The sequence below is a fragment of the Urocitellus parryii genome, chromosome 1, assembly GCF_045843805.1.
Source record: "Urocitellus parryii isolate mUroPar1 chromosome 1, mUroPar1.hap1, whole genome shotgun sequence".
Classification (NCBI taxonomy): Eukaryota; Metazoa; Chordata; class Mammalia; order Rodentia; family Sciuridae; genus Urocitellus; species Urocitellus parryii.
In genome coordinates this window covers 44,549,640-44,574,939 of record NC_135531.1, presented here as the reverse complement: position 1 = coordinate 44,574,939, position 25,300 = coordinate 44,549,640, and the positions used below count along the sequence as shown (strand labels likewise).

The 25,300-nt window shown below is 38.2% G+C and overlaps 1 pseudogene; it reads left to right on the top strand.

Moving 5' to 3' along the window:
* Positions 1-22,852, top strand: part of LOC113180802 (large ribosomal subunit protein uL30-like 1 pseudogene) — a 116,651-nt pseudogene extending 93,799 nt beyond the window's left edge.
* Positions 22,853-25,300: the final 2,448 nt, after the last annotated feature.

Genomic DNA, 25,300 nt, shown 5'->3' with positions numbered 1-25,300 from the left:
ACCATGATCAAATTGATGCATCCAGGGGTCTAGGCTGAGGAAAGACATCAGAGAAGACAGAAAGAGTGTGGAAATTAAGAAACACAGGAGCAGTCCCTCAGTGGGGCAGAAGAGGCTTGGTTAGGTTAAAGACCGAGTGGAGGAGTAGGATGTGGGAAAGCTAGCAGATTGTGATCAGAGAGCAATTTTCTGGAATTCAGCATATCAGAGTTGGAGCCCAGAGGTGTACAAAGGTCCCCAGGTATGCCTAGTGGAGGAGGTTGTTGATACGGAATAAAGGTCACTGCATATCAAGCCACCATGAAGCAAGAATGTTGATGACTTATCCATGTGGGTGTTGAATTACTCAGGCTGATGGCAAATACCAAAGAGAAAAACATGAATTTAGGAAATTATCAGAAGATTGATAGATGACAGGCAGCTTTTATTTGGGAGTATCAGCCCCAGCCTCTGGGTCTTTATCCATTGCATTATGGAATCCTTAAGAGGAATTCAGAGGATCCTGGCATCCATTCTCTGACTATGCTCTAACACACCCACACAGGCACACGAACACACACACAAGCACACACATGCCCCTCAGAGGGTTCTGCCATTCTGAATTAGGAAGCAGCAATTGAAAGATCCTAAATATAAAACTTTCAGTAGTTCAAGAAAGAAAAAGTAAGCTGAAAAAATGACAATTGATAAGATGACTGGTTTATTGTGAATCATAAAATTGGTGCAGGTTTCCTTTATGCTTAGCATGGAGTTTAAAATGGCTTTCAGAGTTCATTCGTCCAAAGACCAAATCTGCCATTTTAACATCTGCATGAGCAGGGCAAGTTACTTCCCTCATTAAACGTCAGATGGTGGTTTTAAAATTGTGATGATATCACCTTCTTTATAGATTTGACATCAGTATTAAATAAAGTGCAGCTTGTAAAGTACTTAGAATAGCAAGTGCTCAATCCCTGCTAGCAATTATTGTTATTCTCCTTCCATGTTCCTGAGTCATATTTCTCATAGGGCTCCTCTTTACTCATTCTAGAATGAGGAAAAATTCTTCCTTAACCAGTATTTTCCAGGGAATGTGGCAGATCCAGCTTTTTACCAATTCAGGGTTGTGTGCTCATATCCCAGCTTGTGGTTGAGTGGCAGCAATAGCTGAGATCCACCATGGTGATGATATTTACACTATGGAAATTGGCAAAAAAGGCGTTTGCTTTGTTAAAGTCCCTTTCGTGGCACAACCGCATGTGGGGTTTCTGTTGGTTTCCTTTTCAGATCTGAGGCTAGGCAGCAGGTGATGTGTAACTCCTAGTCCACTTCCTAATCTCTTGCAGGTTTTCATAGTGAACTCTATGAGGGAATATCTTTAGCTTTTACTCCCCTCAATCACCTTCTGTGGGTTTTCTGTGGGGGCTTCTAGGAATTGAACCCAGGGGTGCTGTACTACTGAACTACATCTCCAGCCTTTTTTATTTTTATTTTAAGACAGGGTCTCACTTAGTTACTGAAACCAGCCCCCTGCTGGTGTGATCCTCCTGCCTCACCCTTGCCTGTCCTGGGATTTACAGGTGTCCACCACAAGGTGGGCTCTCCATCAGCTTCTAACTGCTGAGATCTAGGAAGCAAGGAAATTGCCAGATCCCATTACTGTCACAGTGCTTTCTCTTTATGGTCTGTATAGGGTTTACTTAGGGGACTACAACAAAACTTCATCATTACCCCAGTTCCTACCTAGAATTTAAATGTTTGAAGGAAGAGAGGAAGGGAAGACTAGGAGGGAAATCCTACCGCTCACCCCCCCCCCCAAAAAAATAGCAGCTCCCCTGTGGGGGACGGTTGGGCATCTAAGGTGTCTCAGTGTTTCAGCCAGGGCATGATGGGGCCTTTTCTCCTTGCCTTCTTGCCTACACTTTTGCCTTTTATCCCAGGGGCATAGGAAGGGAGAGCAATTGATCAAACTTTTCTAAACAATTTAATCTGACCTATCCTTTGTGGAGTATTCGCCTTGCTTCTGCCTGTAAATTGTCAGTTTCTATTTTGATTTTAGTATTCATCTTTTTTGTCCTTCTTAAGTTGGACAAAAATTGGAGGTTGACAAAGGTTATGACAGCATCTGGTAGCTGAATGCCATTTTATATTGAAAATTATCCAATGATAAACTCCTTCTCCCTTACAAACTTTTTTTTTTTTTTTTTTTTTTTTTGTGTGTGTGTGTGTGTTGGGGATTAAACCCAGGGCCTCGTGCATGAGAGGCAAGCACTCTCTAACTGAGCTATATCCTCAACACCAAGCTTTTTTTTTTTTTTTTTTTTTTTTTTTGGTATATGAGTTGAACCCAGAGGCACTTAACCACAGAGTCACATCCCCAGACACCTCCCCCCTTGTTTGTATTTTATTTAGAGACAGGTTCTCACTGAGTTGCTTAGTGACTCACTAAATTGCTGAGGCTGACTTTCATTCATGATCCTGCTGTCTCACCCCCCAACCCCGATGGGATTACAGGTGTGCACGACCACACTGGACTCCCTTACAAATTTTATTTTTCTTTCAGCTCCTTTCATGCAAAAAAAAGTTATTATTAAATAAATTATTATGCATTGTGTTTCCTGCAGAAATAACAGATAGCAAGGACAGGATCCATTTCAACCTAAAATTTCTAGGAATTTATTGGAATTTACAATAGTGTCCTGAGTAAAAAGATTTGTCCAATTTGTCCAGATGAGTTAACAAAATTATGAACTCTACACAGAAGGAGAGCTGAGAGCCAGGAAATAAAGACTCAAATCGGTTCAAAAATGGTTTAAAAAAACTTGTCTTTAAACCTGAATAGATAAAGCCTTATGTTTAAATTGAAACTTAAAAATTCCCCCCTTTAAAAGAATGAATGGATTTAGGTCAAGCAGGAAACAAAGCCCAAATTCAAGTGTGCATCAAATACTATGCTCCACAATAATTTCTGGCAGAGAAAAATATCATCGAAGGTTATGCCAGAAAAACCTTAGGAATGAATGTGATACAAGTGACAGTGGACATTTTTGGAGTAAGATCTGGTGATTCAAGAATGAATGGAAGAGTTAACTGGAGAGTATCCGTGGGTTTGTTAAAGGCTAGTCTTGTGCTACAGAGCTCTGTGGAGTGTGTGTGTGTGTGTGTGTGTGTGTGTGTGTGTGTGTGTGTATGTGAAGCAGTAAGGCTGAGGCTATCTCTTCTCCCTCTTCTCTTCAATGGGCAGTCTAGGAGGATGAGTAATGTCAGTTTGATTTACTTTATGTGCATGCTGTTAGGTTGTGATTAGCAATAAAGAGGAGCAACCTCTCTCCTGGAAGTGACTCACCAAGTTGTTTTATTTCTGTGAGAGTAACACCTTCCCTTTAGCCTGGGGAGAGCCAGGAAGTGTTACAAACCTGGGAGTGGTAGACATTGCTAAACAAATTAAAATCCTTTTATTTGGCAATAGGCGCCAGCTTGGGTTCATTTAAGAACAAGGCCTGCCCAGCTAACCTCATTTTCTGTGGAAGAGAGAAATGCTGTAAGTAGTTATTGTTTTGGTTTAGCAATATACCTGTCAAAACTAATCATAATAACCTTGTGGAGAGTCCAGGAAATGTGAGCTGCAAAGTAATAGAATAATCTGGATTAGATTTTAGCTAAATTTAGTAATAATGACCATACATCTCTGATTAATCGCCCCATGTTGGCTTGGAGGGTGTGTGTGTTTGTGGTTTTATGCAGTATCGATGAGTTGTTCATATTTTTACTGGCTGCCTTGATAAAGGCCTAGAAGGGATATTTATCAAACAGGCAGATGACTGAAAGTTGTAGGCACAGAGTACATGCTGCGTGATTGTGTTAGGTAGGTTTCTGTCACTATAATGAAATACCTGAGACAATCAACTTATAAAGAGATAGTGGGTTTTGGCTCACAACTTTGGAGATTCCTGTCCATGATCAACTGTTGCCTTTGTTTTGGGCCTGTGGCAAGGGATCACAACATGATGAGAGCATGTGGGGAAGTAAATCCATTTCTATCACAACCCAGGGAGCAAAGAAGAAGAGGCTTTGGTTTCACAATCCTCTTTGGGGAAACTTCAGTTACCTCTGAACCTCCCTCTAGATCCCACCTGTTAAAGGCTTCACCACCTCCCAGTAATGCCACCCTGGGGGACACTTATCCAAATCATAGCCATGATAGAATTTGAACTCCACAAACTGCATGATAGACTCTCAGAAGATAGAATGTATTTATATTATAACAATTAGTCTCATAAACAAAAATTCAGGGATAGCTAGAATAGAAAAAACTACCTTAAATACCAGTGATGGTTTTGGTTGATCTTAAATTTATGTTAGTTAATAGTTTGCCCTAAGGGGGGAAAATCAATTAGTTGTTTTTTTAAAAAAAAATATTTATTTTTTTTAGTTGTAGTTGGACACAATATTTTTATTTTATTTTAATGTGGTGCTGAGAATCAAACCTAGGGCCTCGTACATGCTAGGCGAGCGCTCTAGCGCTGAGCCACAATCCCAGCTCTCAAATAGTAGTTTTAATAAAAACACAGCAAGTGAGATATGGAGCGCATCATCTTCTGTAATGATTACAGTACAGCCCTGCATGATTACTTATTACGGTGGTTCAGGTCACCATTATAGAAATTATGGGAATACAACGAAAGATCAGTCTGAGATATGTCAGAAGCATCCAGTTTATTCAGAGGTAAATAAGACTGTACTTTAATAACCACAGCAGAAGGTAGAAACTGATGTATGAAGGAGGTACAAGTAAAGTCATGTGTAACTTCAGAGAAACCGGAGGTTATTTTTGGAGGTATTGACCAGAGACTGTGCATTGAACAGGAGTTACTGGGGTCTAGAGCAGAGTCAATCACGTGTTCTGTAAGAGTCTTGATGTTTGTGGCCTGCAGATATTTGGTTCATAGCCACAAAGGACCAACTTCAAGTGTCAAGGGCAAAATGGACATAATTGGAAGTCTCATAGGCAGAAATGGTACATAATTTGTTAAGTTTAAACCAGTTTGTCAAAAGCAATAGAGTGAAATAAGATTGAAAAGGTAGAGTGGAGTCAGTTAACTGTGGTTTGTGAATATCAGTGAGCTTAAGGGAACTTCAGTCTTTAAAAAGTTCTTTTCCCCTAAGGCAAGAGTTGTTTCCCAGTTTTGTTTTTGTTTTCTGACTTGACTCTTAACTCTGGATTATTATTCCCCAACTCTGGCCACTGGAGATTTTATGTCTTGTTATATAGACATGTCCATGACCCTGATTTCAATTATAGCAGCTTTTACGTCCCACCTACTCTCTCTCCTAAACCCAATCTCAGCCCATTCATGCCTTACTGACTTGTAACAACTATACCTCATGCAGAAGGCCAAGCATACTAAGCAAAATGGTTTGCATTTTATGGAATATTCTGTACACAGAAGTGGAGTAATCACAGAAGTGATCTGAACAACTGTTCAGCCATGAAGGGTATACAGAGTGGAAAGGAGAAGCCTGAGGCAAAGTGCTGTGTGTCTTTGAGGTTATTCCGAACTTTACATCATTCACCACAATGTCCTGCTGTTTTGATGCTTTGTTCAGAGTGGAAATCTTACACTTCATTGAAGTAGTAACTTTTTGGTGTTAGTATTGATATGGTTGTTACCGGATCCCACGCGTGAGAAGTAGGAGTGAACTCTCTCCCATCACCCTTGGGAATATTATGTCAGACCTTATCAGACCCCACGAAGGGCAGTGACTGACCTCAGCTACTGGACTCAACATTCGGACAAACTCCAGAGTTTGACCTGTTACTTTGAGTCCCCAGGCTGTGGTCGGGCTACACTGCAGTGCCTCTCCAAGGCTGCAACAGGCCTTGGAACTTTGAAGCCTCACCAGCCAACACCAGGAGCTTTCTCCAGCATGAAGGGAACTCTCTCCTGTCGTCACAGATCTTCACAGCAGTGGCCAAGCCAGCTTCTCCTGAGAACCATTCGTGTGAAGGTACGCCTCAAGCTTTAATTCTGCTTTGCTTTCACCCTGATGGAGCAATTGAACTTTAGTCATTGTGGAACTCAACCTAAGAGAAAAATCTCTTTGTGTGGCAGTAAAAACAGTTGATTTGTGAAATTATACATTGCTACTCTTCTTATTTCCATTCCACACAACAGTGATGTAATGGATGTTAGATTTAGGTTGTGTTGATAGGGATATCAGAAAGGGAGCCGTTTTTAACAATAGACATGGACACTTCAAAAGTGGGGGACTTTAGTTACTGGGGAAATGATGTGCACTCAAGTCGGAAAGAGGCCAGAAAAATCTCCATCTTCACAAGTTAACTGCCTCACAAATTCAGCCTACACAATCACTCAGTAGAAGATGGTTAGAAGGTTAAAATTAGGAAGAGGCAAAACTATTCCTTTGTTTGCGGGGGTGGGGGGTGGGGGGGGTGGGGTGGGGGGGTGGGTACTGGGGAATGAACTCAGGGGCACTCGACTACTAAGCCATATCCCCACCCCTATTTTTTTTGTATTTTATTTAGAGACAGGGTCTACACTGAGTTGTTTAGTGCCTTGCTTTTTGCTGAGGCTGGCTTTGAACTCGTGATCCTCCTGTCTCAGTTTCTTAAGTCACTGGGATTACAGGTGTGCACCACTGCGCCCAGCTTAAACTATTCTTATTCCCAGACAATCTGATAGTTTACTTGGAAAAACAAACTCTAACATTGAAAACAAAATGAAGCAATCTAACTGTATGCTATATTGGTAATACAACCATGAAAATAATTATTTCGACTATCTTTAGAACATAAAGCTCTGACTGTATATCTTTAGTAAGATATAAGGATTTAAAAACTACAAAGAAATTTTGCACTTAATAGTAACTTTTTGGTCTTGGCATTGATATCATGATTTAAAGTTATTTTACGAATATCATAGTACCAAACAAAAAATAATTATGTCAACATTATTAGGAGCCTGTATTTTCATTGTAAGAGATATAAATATAAAATCAAAAAAGTTAAGAAAGCTTATATCATTTTCAACAAGCTAGAAAGAGAACACGGCCAATTTGGTAAGGTGCTGTAGGGGACAAAAAAGTAATATCTTTTCTCACCCACTGCTAGGTTCGTGGCTGAGACGTCTATAACCAAAGACAGATTGACAAGAGAAAAGCCTACAAATTTATTTAATATAAATTTTATGTGACATGAGAACCTTCAGAAATGAAGACCAAAATAAATAGGGAAACTTGTGTATTTTCAGGCTCAGGTTTAATGAAGAGGGGACAGTAGTGTACACAAAGGGACTATGATCTAGTGGGAACAAACTGGTGGAAATCAGCCAGGCCTGTTTGTTCAGATGCTTCTCTGTCACTTTGTGTCTTTAGAGATAAGGATGTTCTTTTCCTCCGGGTATAAAATGGGCGCTTCTGGGATGGGGGTCTTATGACCTACATTATAGGAAGGTCAGCAAGGTTTTACAGCCTGCTTCAGGAGGAAGGGGAGGGCAAAAGTGGCCTTTCTGTTTCTGCTATTTTCTCAAATCCCAAGGTGCCATATTTCGGGGTATGATGGGGTGTCCTCCTCGGTGCCCATATAAAATAATAATAATTAAAATAATTTAATGCTGAACTATCTAATGTGTCATCTCTAAATTGAAAACAGGACAAGAATATTTATCATTTCTCTTTGACATTGTACTGAAGTTCCTAGTCCATTCAATGAATCAAAACAAACAAAAAGAAATAAAGAGCATACAGTTGGAAAGCAAGAAGTAAAGTTCTGGGCTGGAGATGTGGCTCAGCGGTAGCGCGCTCGCCTGGCATGCGTGCGGCCTGGGTTCGATCCTCAGCACCACATACCAACAAAGATGTTGTGTCCGCCAAGAACTAAAAAATAAATATTAAAAAATTCTCTCTCTCTCTCTCTCTCTCTCTCTCTCTCTCTCTCTCTCTCCCCCCTCTCTCACTCTCTCTTTAAAAAAAAAAAAAAGTAAAGTTCTCTGTGTTCACGGATGATATAATTGGATACTTGTAAAAATCCAGTTGAGTCTACAGATAAATTTCTAGAATAGTAAGTAGAGTTTAGCAAAGATGACTTGATAGCAGATAAATAGAAAAAAATTAAGTTTTTACATATTAGCAGCAATCAATTAAGAAATAAAACTGTTAAAATTACTATTTACAATAGAACAGAATAACTCCAAATACCCAGGAATTAAGTTAATCAAAGATATGCAAGACTTCTACAATAAAAAATACAAAATATCACTAAGAGAAATAAAAGATCTAATTAAATAGAGGTATGCAGCAGTAACATTTTGAGATTGGAAGACTCAATATCATTAAGATGATAAATTTCAGATCATCCCTTCCTACCAGCAGACTACTGTGGGAGCCGAGATCCAGCCCAGATTTCCCACACCAACCCTTGCAGGACCCACGCTCTCAGTAGGCTCAGTTCACCCCTCCCTGGCGGGGCAGACACCCGCCAGAGCCTAGCCTCTGGTGCAGGACTGCCCCTTCTGACCAACAGACTACCATGGGAGCCGAGATCTAGCCCAGACAGCTCACACCAGTCCTCGTGGGACCCACACTCTCAACCACCAAGGGAGGTCAAGCCCAGCGGCCCAGATTCATCCACACCAACTTGCGCAGGACCCAGATCCAGGATGTAGTAGCATTCTCTGAGGGACACCAGCAGGGTCCAGAAGCCCAACACCAAGGTAAGGTACAGACAATCTGCACAATCTGCACGATACTACAAGAATATAGGGAAGAAACTGTAATATCTCAGATCCACACTGCAAGAAAGGAAGACACATAGACAACATGAAAAAACAAGGGAGGAAAGTGTCCCAAATAAACCAGGACACTATAATAACAGAACCCACAGCAGCGAAGTTGATGAAATGTCAGAGAAGGAGTTCAGAAGGTTCATAATTAAAATGATCTGTGAATTAAAGAATGACCTAATACATGTATAAAGGCATGAATTGGTATGAACATGCTCTATATACAAAGATATGAAAAATTGTACTCTATATGTGTAATAAGAATTGTAATGCATTCTGCGGTCATGTATTAAAAAATAAATCGATAAAACTAAAAAAAAATGATCTAAATGAGCAAATACAGGCAAAAATTGATCACTCCAACAATGAGATAAGAGAGGAAATACAGATAGCAAAAGCTTACTTTAAGAAAGGGAGAGATTCTGGAAAAAATAAACAGTCAGAAATCCTTGAAATGAAGGATGTAATAAATCAAATAAAAACTCAATAAAAAGCATAACTAACAGACTAGATCACTTGGAAGAAAGAATGTCAGATAATAAAGACAAAGTATACAACCTGGAAAATAAAGTTGATCACACAGTGAAGATAGTTAGAAACCATGAACAGAACATCCAAGTATTATGGGATAGCATCAAAAGATCAAATCTAAGAGTTATTAGGATAGAGGAAGGCACAGAGTTTCTTGTTTTTTTAATATTTTATTTTTTAGTTTTCGGCAGACACAAAATCTTTGTTTGTATGTGGTGCTGAGGATCGAACCTGGGCCGCAAGCATGCCAGGCGAGCGCACTACTGCTTAAGCCACATCCCCAGCCCATGGCACAGAGTTTCAAACCAAAGGAATGCACAATCTCTTTAATGAGATAATATCAGAAAATTTCCCAAGCATGAAGAATAAATTGGAAAACCAAATATAAGAGGCTTACAGGACATCAAATGTACAAATTTACAACAGATCTACACCAAGACACATTATAATGAAAATGTCTAGCATACAGAATAAGGATAGAATCTTAAAAGCTGCAAGAGAGAGGAATCAGATCACATATCAGGGGAGACCAATTCATATCTGAGAAGATTATTCAACCCAGACTCTCAAAGCCAGGAGATCGTGAAACAACATATACCAACCTCTGAAAGAAAATGGATGCCAACCAGGAATTTTATATCCAACAAAACTAAGCTTTAGATTTGATGATGAAATAAAAACCTTCCAGGATAAACAAAAGTTAAAAGAATTTACAACTAGAAAGCCAGCACTACAGAATATCCTCAACAAAATATTTCAAGAAGAGGAAATGAAAAACAATGGTGAAAATCTGCAGAGGGAGGGATTACATAAAGGAAATTCTAATCAGAGGAGAAACCAAGTCATGTTAAATACCAAAAATAAACAAAAATATCTGGGAATACAAATCATGCCTCAATAATAACCCTGAATATTAATGGCCTAAACTCACCAATCAAAAGACATAGACTAGCAGATTGGATAATAAAAAAATACCCAACAATATGCCACCTCCAAGAGACTCATCTCATAGAAAAAGACATCCACAGACTGAAGGTGAAGGGTTGGGAAAAATCTTACCACTCACATGAACTGTGGAAACAAGCAGGGGTTTCCATCCTCATATCAAATAAATCACACTTCAAACTAAAGTCAATCAAAAAGGATAAAGAAGGACACTACATACTTCTCAAGGAAACCATACACCAACAAGACTTAACAATTATAAATATATATGCCCCAAACAATGGTGCCGAAGTCCGGCTGCAGCAAAATAACTGGGGAGTGACGAACAACTTGTGTACCTCGATACAGCAGGAGTAGGAGTCGTTTATTGTAGGACAACAGAGGTATTTATACATTCCACATAGCTTATCTAATTAACATAAACTCGATACAGCAGTCAACCAATAAGGAATCTCCACACTTAATGGCTCGCTGGCATTACTTCACAAACCACTCCCTCTGGCAAAATGCCAGGCGCCATCCAGACTTGTTTACAGACTCTAACGTTTGCCAGGCACCATCCTGACTTGTTTACAGACTCTAACACAATGGAGCATTTATGTTCATCAAACAAACTCTTCTCAAGTTCAAGAGTCAAATAGACCACAACACAATAACTTTGGGTGAATTTAACACATTTCTTTCATCACTAGATAGATCTTCCAAACAATAGCTGAACAAAGAAACTATAGATCTCAATAATACAATCAATAACTTAGACTTAATTTATAAATATAATAATTCATCCTTCAACAAGAAAATACACTTTCTTCTCATCTGCACATGGATCCTTCTCTAAAATAGACCATATACTATGCCACAAAGCAACTCTTAGCAAATATAAAAAAGTAGAGATACTACCCTGCATTCTATCAGATCATAATGGAATGAAATTACAAATCAATGATAAAATAAAAAATAAAATCCATTCCATACCTGCAGACTAAATAATTTGCTACTGAATGAACAATGGATTACAGAAGACATAAGGAGAAGATTAAAAAATTCTTAAAGGTGAATGAGAACACAGATACAATATATTGAAATCTCTGGGAGTATAAAAGCAGTATAAAGGAAAGTTCACTGCATGGAGTTCAATCCTTAAAAGAAGAAAAAGTCAACAAATAAATGACTTAACATTACATCTCAAAGCCCTAGAAAAAGAAGAAAAAAATCAACACCAAAAGCAGAAGTCAGGAAATAATTAAAATCAGAGCTGACATCAATGAAATTGAAATAAAAGAAACAATTGAAAAAACTGACAGAACAAAAAGTTGGTTCTTTGAAAAAATAAAGTTGACAGATCCTTAGCCATTAAGAGGAGAGAAAACTCAAATCACTAACTTACGTGATGAAAAAGGAAATATCACAACAGACGCTACAGAAATATAGAAGATAATTAGAAATTATTTTGAAAACTTGTACTCCAATAAAACAGAAAATGTCAAAGGCATCGATACATTTCTAGAGTCATATAATTTGCCCAAATTGAATCAGGATGATATACACAATTTAAACAGATCAATTTCAAGTGATAAAATAGCAGATGCCATTAAAAGTCTACCAACCAAGAAAAGTGCAGGACGGGATGGATACAGTTATACAGTTTTTTGTAGAACTGGAGTTCTAGAAGACCTTGAAAGAAGAACTAATACCAATACTCTTCAAATTTATTTCATGAATAGAAAAATAGGGAGCAATTCCAAACTCATTCTATGAGGCCAATATCACTCTGATTCCAAAATCAGGCAAAGACACATCAAAGATAGAAAACTTCAGACCAATATCTCTAATGAACATAGATGAAAAATTCTCAATAAAATTCTGGCAAATCGAATACAAAAACATCCCAAAAGATTGTGCACCACGATCAAGTGGGATTCATCCCAGGAATGCAAGGTTGATTCAACATATGGAAATCAATAAATGTAATTAATCACATCAATAGACTTAAAAATAAGAATCATATGGTCATGATCATCTAGATAGACACAGAGAAACCATTTGACAAAATACAGCACCCCTTTATGTTCAGAACACTAGAAAAACTAGGGATAACAGGAACATATCTCAACATCATAAAGACTATCTATGTTAAGCCCTAGGCTAACATCATTTTAAATGGTGAAAAACTGAAGGCATTCCCTCTAAAAACTGGAACAAGATAGGGATGCCCTCTTTCACCACTTCTATTTAACATAGTTCTTGAAAAACTGGCCAGAGCAATTAGACAGACGAAAGAAATTAAAGGGATACACATAGGAAAAGAAGAACTCAAATTGGCACTATTTGCTGATGACATGATTCTATACCTAGAAGACCTAAAAGTTCCACCAGAAAACTCCTAGAACTAGTATATGAATTCAGCAAAGTAGCAGGATATAAAATCAACACCCATAAATCAAAGGCATTTCTGTATATCAATGACAAATCCTCAGAAAGGGAGACAAGGAAAACTACCCATTTACAATAGCCTCAAAAAAACAAAAACAAAAAAAAACTTGGGAATCAACTTAACAAAAGAGGTAAAAGATCTATTTAATGAAAATTACAGAACCCTAAAGAAAGAAATCAAAGAAGACCTTAGAAGATGGAAAGATCTACCTTGCTCTTGGATAGGCAGAATTAACATTATCAAAATGACCATACTTCCAAAAGCACTAGACAGATTTAATGCAATTCCGATAAAAATTCCAATGACATTCCTCGTAGAAATAGAAAAAGCAATCATAAAATTCATCTGGAAAAATAAGAGACCTAGAATAGCTAAAGCAATCCTTAGCAGGAAGAGTGAAGCAGGTGGCATCACTATACCAGACCATAAACTATACTCTACAGCAATAGTAACAAAAACAGCATTATATTGGCACCAAAACAGACTGGTAGACCAAGATACAGAATAGAGGACACAGGACTAACCCACAAAACTACAATTATCATATATTAGACAAAGGTGCAAAAAAAAAAAAGACCATGCATTGGAGAAAAGATAGCCTTTTCAACAGTGTTGCTGGGAAAACTGGAAATCCATATGCAACAAAATGAAATTAAACCCCTGTCTCTCACCATGCGCAAAACTCAACTCAAAATGGATCAAGGACTTAAGAATAAAACCAGAGACCCTGCGTCTAATAGAAGAAAAAATAGGCCTAATCGCCATCATGTGGAATTAGGCCCTACCTTCCTTAATAAGACTCCTGTGGCACAAAAATAACCAAGAATCAATAAATGGGATGGAATCAAACTAAAAAGTTTCTTTTCAGCAAAAGAAACAACCTGTGAGGTGAATAGAGAGCCTACATCTTGGGAGCAAATCTTTACCCCTCACACATCAGATAGAACACTAATCTCTAGGGTATATAAAGAACTCAAAAAGCTAAACACCAAGAAAACAAATAACCCAATCAATAAATGGGCCAAGGACCTAAACAGACACTTCTCAGAAGATGATATGAAATCAATCAACAAATATATAAAAAATGTTCATCATCACTAGCATTTAGAGAAATGCAAATCAAAACCACTCTAAGATTTCATCTCACTCCAGTCAGAATGGCAGCTATTATGCATACAAACAATATTAAGTGTTAACGAGGATGTGGAGAAAAAGGTACACTCATACACTGCTGGTGGAACTGCAAATTGTTGTAGCCAATATGGAAAGCAGTATGGAGATTTCTTGGAAAATTGGGAGTAGAACCACCAAAAGGACTTAAAAAAAAAAACCAAAAAACCAGCATACTACAGGGACACAGCCACATCAATGTTTATAGCAGCACAATTCACAATAGCTTAACTGTGGAACCAACCTAGATGCCCTTCAGTAGATGAATGGATTAAAAAATGTGGCATATATACACAATGGAATATTACCCAGCAATAAAAAGAATAAAATCATGGCATTTGCAGGTAAATGAATGGAGTTAGGGAAGATAATGCTAAGTGAAGTTAGGCAATCCTAAAAAACCAAATGCCAAGTGTTTTCTTTGATATAAGGAGGCTGATTCATAGTGGAATAGGGAGAGGGAGCATGGGAGAATAGATGAACTTTAGATAGGGCAGAGGCGTTGGAGGGGAAGGAAGGGGGCATGGGGTTATTAATGATGGTGGAATGTGATGATCCTTACTATCCAAAGTACAGGTATGAAGAAACTAATTGGTGTGAATATACTTTGTCTACAACCAGAGATATGAAAAATTGTGCTCTATATGTATTTTAAGAATTGTAATGCGGGCTGGGGATGTGGCTCAAGCGGTAGCGCACTCGCCTGGCATGCGTGCGGCCTGGGTTCGATCCTCAGCACCACATACAAACAAAGATGTTGTGTCCACTGAAAACTGAAAAATAAATATTGAAATTTAAAAAAAAAAAGAATTGTAATGCATTCCACTGTCATATATAAACTTAAACAAAGGAAAAAATATTAATGATTAATATATTTCGGTGCCTTGGGTCTTTATTCTTGTAACCCAACACCTGGTTTGTTTCTAACTCAAATAACTTTTTTTTTCCTCCATTTCATTTTTTAAGAAATTGTTAGGTCTGGGGATGTAGTTCAGGGTAGAGCACTTGCCTAGCATATCAGGTTCAATATCCAGCACTAAAAAATAAAAATAAGAAAGCAAAAAAAAAAAAAAGTGATAAATTTCCCCAAATTCATCCATACATGTGATGCAATTCCACAAAAATCTCATAAGGCTTTTAAAATAAAAATTGACAAGCTGATTTAAAAGTTTATATGATAAAAGCAAAATATCTATTATAGTCAAACACTGTGAAAGAGAAATTTACTTGAAGAACTAAGCTATTAGACATCAAAATTAATCTAAAGCAGTCTGAAAGAGTAATAAAAATAATGTGATATTGGCATAACGACAGAAAAATAGATCAATAGAATAAAATGGAGTGCAGAAATACATCCATGCATATGTGATTACTTGCTTACAATAAAGTTACAAAGGCAATTTAGTGGGAAAATAATTGTAACAGGGGTTCACTTGATGCTTTGACTATATCCCTTGTCGTTTTGAAATTTACATGTTTTTCTTTTTCCATCCTTCTCCTCCCTGACTTTCTCCTCCATGATCTTCTTTTCCCTGATCTTTTCCTTCTTGATCTCTCCTCCCTAATCTCATTTTTTTTTTTCTGAATCACCTCTATAAAAGCCCTCTGTTCCTGCTGATGGGCAGAATCACAGCCTTTGGGACAGGAGACCCCTGTGTTTCTCGTTTACTAGTAAAGCAGTAAGCCTTCTTTTTCCTTTTTCTCAAAAAACTGTCCTCATTACTGGATTGGCATCAGGGACAAGGATGGAGCTTTCGGCAACAGAATGAATATTTTTCAACAAATGGAACAACTTAATATTAACATGAAAGACCCTTATAACATGCTGTACTTTATAACATTCCCAGAAATTAATTTGTGACTAAATCATAGACATATATATGAAAGATGAAACTATAATGCTTCCAGAAAAACACATTAAAGAATATATTGTGGAATTGGACTAAGCATAATATTTATAACTAAGACAAATGAATTGACCATGAAAAAGAAAGATTGATAAATATAAGGACTTGTACTGGAATTTTAATAGCAGTTTTGCTTATTATTACTAAAAACTGGAAATGACTCAAAGTGTTCAGCAACAGAATGGATAAATATATTGTACACATATGGGTAATCACTGGATAATCCTTCCAGTTTTTCTAAGCACAACAGAGGTATTTTTAAAAAACAGGGTATTAATGTTTTAGGGTTTTTTTTTTCACTTTTTTTGAGGGGGTACTAGAAATTGAACCCAGAGACACTTTACCACTGAGCCACATTCCACCCCTCTTTTTTATTGTTTATTTTGATAGACAAACTTGCTATATTGCTGAGGTTGATCTTTTTTTTTTTTTTAAGAGAGAGAGAGAGAGAGAGAGAGAGAGAGAGAATTTTTAATATTTATTTTTTTTAGTTCTCGGCGGACACAACATCTTTGTTGTTATGTGGTGCTGAGGATCAAACCTGGGCCGCACGCATGCCAGGCGAGCGCCCTACCGCTTGAGCCACATCCCCAGCCCTGCTGAGGTTGATCTTGAACTTGCAATTCTCCTGCTTTAGCCTCCGGAGTCCCTGAAACTACAGGCTGGCACCCAATTTAAATAAGCATTTTAATTGTTTTTGAATATGTAGATATGTATTGCAAAAGGTCAAGCCTTGTCCCATGCCAATCCAATAATGAGGACATGGTTTTGAAAAAAAGGAAAAAGATTTATTACTTTGCTAACAGAGGAGAAACACAGGAGACTCCTGTCCCCCAAACTGTGATTTTGCCCATTATGGGGAACATGGGGGTTTTTAAAGAGGTAATTCAGAGAAAATGGGATTAGGGAAGAGAGATCAGGAAGGAGAATATCAGGGAAAAGAAGATCAGGGAGGAAAAGGTTAGGAAAAATAATATCAGCAGATCAGGGAGGAGACCATCAGGAAGGAGAATGTTAGGGAAAAGAAGATCTGGGAGAAGAAGTTTGGAAAAAGAAAAAAAAAAAACATGTAAATTTCAAAGCCATAAGGGATATTGTTGAAGCATTAAATGAACCCCTGTTACATATGGAAGTAATATATGAACTGGCACAGACACACATCACATTATATGAAATCATTTGTCTTTTTTTGTTTTATTTAACATGTACAGATATTTTAAAATTTAGTGTATATGTGTATGTTTAATCATAGATTCTTTACCATACACATAAAATAATAAAAGCATATACATAATAAAGTTATTCTTGTGGCACTTATGATCAATCCAATGCCAGTATATTTTCAATAAGGTTTTAGAGGTATATGGAATTGTCTGACTTTCTAATAATTACTCTTTGGCTGGGCATGGTGGTACACACCTTTAATCCCCGTGACTGAGGCAAGAGGATCATAAGTTCAAAGCCAGCCTCAGCAACTTAGTGAAATCCTGTCTCAAAATAAAAATTGAAAAGGGCTTGGGATATGGCTTAGTGGTTAAGTGATCTGGGTTCAATCCCTATTACAAACAAACAAAAACAAACAAACAAACAAAAAACCCTTTGAATGTATCTTATCAAATAAGATAGTTATTTTATTGAAAAAATATGGAAAATTGAAGAAATAACTGTAGCATAGTAGTAATCTGCAAATATTTTTTTGCTTTAAATAAGTTGAAAATTTCTTACATTGACACTGCTAATGGTGGCATATGTCTGTGATTTCTGTGGCTAAGGAGGCTAATGCAGGAGGACTGCAAGTTTGAGGTCACCCTTAGCAACTTAGTGAGACACTGTCTCAAAAACAAAAATTAAAAAAGACTGGTGATGTAGCTTGGTAGTAAAGTGCCCCTGGATTCAATCAATTCCCAATCCCAAAAAGCAAAAACAAACAAACAAAAAACAAAATAAACAAAACAAAACAAACAGAAAAAACCTTGCATGAAATTTTATTGAAATTTCAATTCAAGAAAATAATTATTAGATTTTTTTTTTTTCGTGGCTGGGAATCAAAACACATGCTAGCCAAGCATTCTCCCTTGATCTTATACACCCAGTCTCTAGAAATTTTATTTTATTACCCCCAAATTCAGGCAAAATATTTGTACAGTGTAAGTATTGTTTAGACAGGAAGTAAATGTATAGTGGTTAGAAATTTAAAAAAATGTAAATGCCATTTCAGTACAAAATATGTGAAGATGAATTTTTTAAAAAAGAACTGGAATTGTAGAGGTCAAGATACTGATACAAGTCAAAGGCAGCACAGAGCTTCAAATTCATGTGAATGCATATAGACTCCATAGATTCTGGCGCAGAATGCTAGCTCCACCCACAGGTCTCTGAAAAGCTCCTTCTTTGACCCCTACAAGAGTGGAGCAGCCCCAGGAGCTGCTAATGTTAGCCCTCTGCCTCTGCAGTGGGTTGTCTTTGAGGGATTGCAGTGAGTTTCTGGGCCAATCACATTCTCTTACTTAGGGAATTTGGGAAGTTTCAAGATACAGATAGATGAATAATTGGCAAACTGGAGTAGAAGCTAAAACTCACACACAGAGAAAGTAATTTTCAGATTCCATGAGGGAGCAGAAGCCATGAGTAAACCAAAGCCATTAATTACCAGAAGCCAGAAGCATTAGAAAGAATAGTGGGGAAGGCAGTTGGCTGCCAAGAGTGGGAAGAAGCATCACACAGTGCTCACTGCTTGTCAGTGACTGTCCTGAGTGTCTGACCTACACTAACTCTTTTGATCCTTAGTGTAAGGGAGGTACTACTATTACTTCCACTTCTATAGGTGAGGGAACCGAGACAAAACATTAAGCATCCTCGCAGTCTGGTCCGAGGGACCCTGCTTTTAGCCGCTATCCTTCCTCATCACAGGCCCACCAGGAGAGGGGACTCAGCTGTGGAGACAGTTTACATACGTGCCCCAGGCTGCTCCCATTTTCCCAGAAGTCCTACCTATATGACTTGTCCTGGGTTTTAATGAAATCTGACTCTATACCTGAGGGTCCCATCTTATGATACTTGAAGACAGAGAAAACAGAATGGCCACCAGGAGGGAGAGTCATGGTGAGAGTTGAGATTTAAAAAGTAAACAGAAAGGACCTTCTGAGCCATATCCCCAAACCAGGAGTGTCATGGAGGTGTCGTAAGCAGAGGCAGTGGGGCTGTGGGGCAGGCGGGGGGCGGGGGGGAGATGAGGAATCAGGATGGATTTATATTTAGGGGTCATCCTCTGCCTTTGTGGGGATGAGATGGAAGGTGGAGTGTATGACGGAGGCTGAAGCAATCTTCTCGGTGAGGGGTGATGACAGCCTGCATTAGGGAGGTTGGCATGGAGATTATGAGGTGCTGACAGGTTGAAGAGAGAGTTAAGTGGGAGAATTCTAGAGTTGGTGATATACTGGAGAGATTTCAGAAGAGGGCATCAAAGCTTTGTGTTTTCTCCCAGAACAATTCTGAAAGGCTATTCCAGCTGCAGGGCTTTCTGTGGAATCGGCTGAGGGTGCTTTGGCAAGTGTATGGCCCTTAAACTTCTCCTGCCCAGTTTTGCTTCCCTTGCTTGAACACATTCGTGCAGGTCCCATAAACACTTACAGGTGGTGTTATAAAAGGCACTCTCTAGGAAGCCACCCCATACAAATTTCCATCTCAGTCTGTTTCCTAGCGAACCAAAGCTAGCATTATGAACCTCTACAAAGGAAATGAAATATGTAGTATTTCCTTAACTGATTAACAAAGGAGTATTTTTCTATAGTACCATGTGGAGTGAATGTGTTGCTGGCTTTCAAATGAGGGGCTGGCACTGACTGACTGGCTTGCAGAAATGAGTTCTCTGGGCCAAGTTATACTTGATAGATTAAATGGGTTAAAATATGATAATGGTGGACACTTATTTTCTGGCTACCTAACAATCAGTTTTCCCCTAGGAGCGTAGGAACTTTTTAATATCCTCAGGGAGTTATTCTTTTTTTTTCAACCATTATTAAACAGAACAATAAAATTGAAACTGAAAAAATTAAGTAATGTGCTCCAAATCAGAAGTGATAGGCAGGATTTATATTTCTAGATATTAAAACTTCCTACAAACCTATAAATAATCAAGATAATGTGGACTGGCCCAAGGAAAGACATCTAGATCAATAGAACAGAATAATTGAGAATCCAAAAATACAATTTTTGCACTTGTGGTCAATTGATTTTTGAAGGGTGCCCGGGCAATTCAATGGGGAAAAAGAAATTTTTTTTTTTTTAAGCAAATGGTTAAACACCTGGGTAGCCACATGCCAAAGAATGAAGTAGCTATCACACTAACACAAAATTAATTCATAATCAATTATAGATCCAACTTTAAGAGCTAAAACTATAAAACTTTCAGAAAAAAAAACATGAGTACATCTTCATGAACTTAGATTAGACAAAGCCTTTTTACATATAACACAGAAAGTACATGCAACAAAAGAAAAAATAGACTTCATTGGACTAAATTGGATTTCATCCAAATTAAAAACTTCTGTGTTGCAAATGATATGATGAAAGTGAAAAGACAACTCACAGAATGGAAGAAAACATTTGCAAACCATATGTCTGATTAGGGACTTGTACTCAGAATACATAAAGGTTGTTAAAACTCATAACCCAATTAAAAATGAGCAAAGAATTTGAATAGTTATTTCTTCAAAGAAGATGAACACATGAGCAGTAAGCAAGCACTCAAAAAGAAGCTCAATGCCATTGGTCTTCAGGGAAGGATCCAAAGAAAGAACAGGCAAATGTGCTAGAAAGGCCACAACAAATGGGGCTAAGTTTTGTGAGGAAAAAGGAAATCAAACTAAGGACACAAATGGAAGACTTTCTTTTGGAAAATTGCAGGATTTTTAAAAAATACTTATCTTTTTTTTTTTTTTTTTAGTTTTAGGTGGACACAATATCTTTATTTTATATTTATGTGGTGCTGAGGATCGAACCCAGTGTCTCATACATGCTAGGCAAGCACTCTACCACTGAGCCACACACAGCCCCAGAGGATTTTTTTTTTTTTTTTTAAGACAGTAGGAAAAGACAATCCAATAGAAAGACATTTGGCAGTACTGAAAGAAAATGAAACAGTTCTCTTCAGATGCTCTCTACCTTTTTTTTTTTTTTTTTGGTCCTAGGGATTGAACTCAGGTGCATTCAACCACTGAGCCACATCCCCAGCCCTATTTTGCATTTTACTTAGAGACAGGGTCTCACTGAGTTGCTTAGCCCCTCACTTTTGCTGAGGCTGGCTTTGAACTCAGGATCCTCCAGCCCTAAGCTCATGGGCCACTGAGATTACAGGTGTGCGTATGCCACTGTGACTGGCCAGATGCTGTCTACCTTAACAATAACCATGCAGGAAAGTATTCTAAAGAAGAGGAAAGTAGAATGTTTCATTTAATTCTAAACAATACACATTTTTATGAGTTCAAAAGTTTTAGTGAAATATATGCAATTTTAAAACTTCTTTCTGATGGAAAATAATTATGTTTTCATAGAAATTAAAAATATATATTTTTAGTTGTAGATGGACATAATACTTTAAGTTATTTTTGTGGTGTTGAGGATGGAACCCAATACCTCACACATGCTAGGCAAGTGCTCTACTACTGAGCTCCATTCACGGCCTCTACAGAAATTTTTGTAAGACAATTAAGGTAATTCTGTGATTCTAACTACTGCTCAAAGAAAAATTGCAACAATTTATTTATTCATTTTTTCAGGGCCAAGGACCTAACTTAGGGCCTTGCATGTCCTAGGCAAGTACTTTGCCACTGAGCTAAATCCCCAACTCATGCAACCATTTAAAGATCTTAATTGGCTTTATTTTCTATTCTGGAATCAGGCAATCCTTCATCCCATAAAACAGAATAAGTGTTCCCAATTGTAGAATCAAAAGTAAAGCCAATTAAGTGTTTCAAGTTGTTTTGTCCTTTGACACTACCACTAACATTCTGGTAAATTACTTTTTACTCCTTGTAATGTATTTAAGTTTTTTTAATGTACTCAAAGCATACAGTAATCAGTATTTTGAGTTTTTTTCTCCCACTTATGAATTTCCATGCCCTTCTTTCTATTCTGCCTCCCTTGGTGGTATGGAGCCTTAATATAGCAGTAATTTTTTAGGGACTTTATAAAGTTTACACATACATTTATTATAATTAAACAACAAGTCCCAAAGGATGGAACATTGGTTGCAATTTTCCAGTATTATAACAGCTCTAGAAAAAAACATTTCCATTACTACTATGGATTGTTTCCTTAGAATAAATTGACAAGTATACAAGAAGTAATTGCAGCACTGAAAGATGGTGGGGGAAGAGCAAAGAAAAAATATCTTTTGGATCCAGAAAATCTCCTGAAAAAGAGGAAGGCTTATCAGGCCCTCAAATCTACCCAGGCAAATTCAGGTGCTTTTGGCAAAGAAGAAGAGAAAGGGGAAAGAGTTCAGATTGAAGCAACTGGAATCATTCCTACATGATTCCAAGGGTACCTCAGAGGACTAGAAGTGAAACCTCATACTTTGGAAGTGCCTGATAAACATTCTTTGGCCTTTGTTGTACGCATCCAAAGGATTGATGGAGTGAGTTCACTGGTGCAGAGGACCATTGCAAGACTTTGTCTGAAGAAAATATTTAGTGGTGTCTTTGTTAAAGTCACCTCACCAAAACCTAAAAGTGCTACAGATAGTAGAATCTTATGTGACCTTGGGATTTCCAAATCTGAAGTCTCTCTGGGAACTCATCTTGAAATGTGAACAAGCAAAAGTTGAGAATAACACCATCCCCCTTACAGACAACACAGTGATTGAGGAGCACTGGGGGAGTTTTGATGTCATTTACCTGGAAGACCTCATTCATGAAATTGCCTTCCCTGGGAAGTATTTCCAGGAGATCACTAGGTTCTTGTGCCCTTTCCTCCTCTTTGTGACCCATCATGCTACCAAAAATTGAGTGGGCTTCCTCAAGGAGATAGGCTTACCTAGCTATCTGGGTGAATGCATCAATCAGCTCATCTTCCAGCTGAATTAAACCTAGAATATCTGAAAGCAGTGCATTGGAAGTATATGTTTTTGTCTGATAAAATTGTTATCAAATATCTTCAGAGAAGATTATTTTTTTGCCTTAAGAAACTGGAAGGAAGGGATTGGGGAAGAGACAGTAGGTTATGATCATGGCAGGCACCTCTCATCTCAGCCTAGTTCCAAGGAAAATTCCATTGGCTTCTACATTGACCACCTCTGCCTCTGAAATTAACACACACCATGGAGGAAGGAGTCCTGCTTTGTCACATCTTCTATCCTGGAGTTTAATGTTGGTGAATGAATAACGCAAGCATGTATACAAGGCTCCCTAAGACAATCGCAGCAGTTGTCCAAGTCCAGGAGCATTCTTGAATCTAGAGATCCCAAGAGCCTTGTTTTGAAAAGACTTCAAATACTTAACGAAGAAAAGCAAGCTCATGAGTGCGCGCGCTCACACACACACACACGCACTAAAATTGACAAATACAATTGCTCAGTCAGGAATTACAAGTAATTTTAAACCTTGTAATAGATTTTGTTAGTTCAAGCACACACTTGGGAAATATTTCACCTTACCAAAAGCTAAAACCAAAGCAATCTATCATTTTTGACATACCATCAGTTTGGCTTACCAAATTAGCCAAAAAAATGGAGAAGGGAAAGAAAAAATATTGACCTTAGTGAGTAATTATGAATTTTTATGAAGTAATTTGACAGAACATATAAAGGGCCAAAGGCATTTTTTTTAAACCTTGATTGCAACATTCTTAAGGGACATTGCCAAAGTTAGAGCATGTTCAAGCAAAGACATCGACTCCTATAACCTAAAAACAAGCAGCCTTCAGTTGACTATGAGCATCATAAACTTAGCAAACAGGACATTACATTACAAATTCTATGTTTAATAAAAAAAAAGATTTAATTTCTCATCAAAACAATGAAATTGTGCAAGAGAATCATTCTCATCCACTATATAACTTTAACAAATAATGGAATTTCCAACTTCAATTTCTTGACCAAAAGGTGACTTTAATTATTGATTAAAAATGAAAATGTGAGGGCTGGGACTGTGGCTCATTGGTAGAGTGCTTGCCTAGCATGTGTGAAGCACTGAGTTCAATTCTCAGTGCCACATATAAATAAGCAAAATAAAGTCCATTGATAACTAAATATATATATATATATATATATATATATATATATATATTTTTTTTTTTTTTTTTTTAATGAAAATGTGAGACTTTGTTGCCACAGAGGCCACTGCCATGCCAGAGGTTTCTTCTCTGGGCACGACCTTGGTTACCTTGGAGGTGAATTCTGATGCTACCTCTGTGGTCGCTGCCACTGAACTGGAAGTACCCTGTTAGTCAACTGTCACAAGTACCACTACCGCCATTGCTGCTGCCTCTGATTCCAGTGCTGCCAGCCCAAGATCGCCTGGAGGTCTTCTTTCTGGGTGCTGCTGCCACAGAAGAAGCCACTGCACCAGATGCAACTGAAGCCGACACTTCTGCTGACCCTGGGAGATGGCCTGGTGATGCTGCCCCCACAGTTGCAGTTGCAGCTGCCACTGTAGCCCCCGCTACTGCTGACCTGCTCGCTGCCTGCTGCCAACAACCACTGCCACTACTGCTGCTACCATGTCCTAGAGGACTGCTTCAGGGGAGACTCCAGGTTTGGTAGCACATGGCTGCACCCATTTTGGGACACCAGCCAGGGCCTGGGGCCTGGGTGCCAGCAGGTTTACTACCACCAGAGCTTCTGTATGGGGGCTCCAGCTGGGACCTGCCTGTGAGTTTGGAGGATCCTGGGGTCTTCTGCTGAGAGTGCTGGTGGCCTTTGTCTTGCTGCTGCATCTCGGTGTTGCTCCTTTGCTTCAGTGTTTCCCTGGTTGTCTCCCTACAAGTAGGAGCAGCATTGAGATCTTGGGACTGCAGTGTGGTCAAGCCTGAGGTATCTGAAGCCCAGATTGGTGGGATAGAGCCTGGGTTTGAGAGGGCTGATCTGGGTTTGGTGATCCTGAATGACGTCAGAGACAGGGCTGAGAAACTGTTGAACACTGATAGAGACAGTTCAACTTTCCAGCAAGATCCGCTTTATTTTATTTTTTGATTCACTAATCACTCTACCATATTAGGAACAGGATGTTTTTTATGCAGCAATGTGTGGAGGACAATGATATATGAATGGTGTTTTGCATTTTTGTTGTATTATTTATTTATTTGTTTGTTTGTTGTAGTTGGATCAATACCTTTATTTGTTTATTTTTATGTGGTGCTAAGGATCAAACTCAGGGCCTCGCTCGTGCTAGGCAAGCACTCTATTGCTGAGCCATAACCCCAGCCCCTTGTTGTATTTTTATGTCTTTAATTTTTTCTCTTTTTTCATATTCTTCCTCTCTCTTCTCTATTTTCTTTCCAACTTTTCTCTGACCAACAGCCAATCTCTGTCAGCT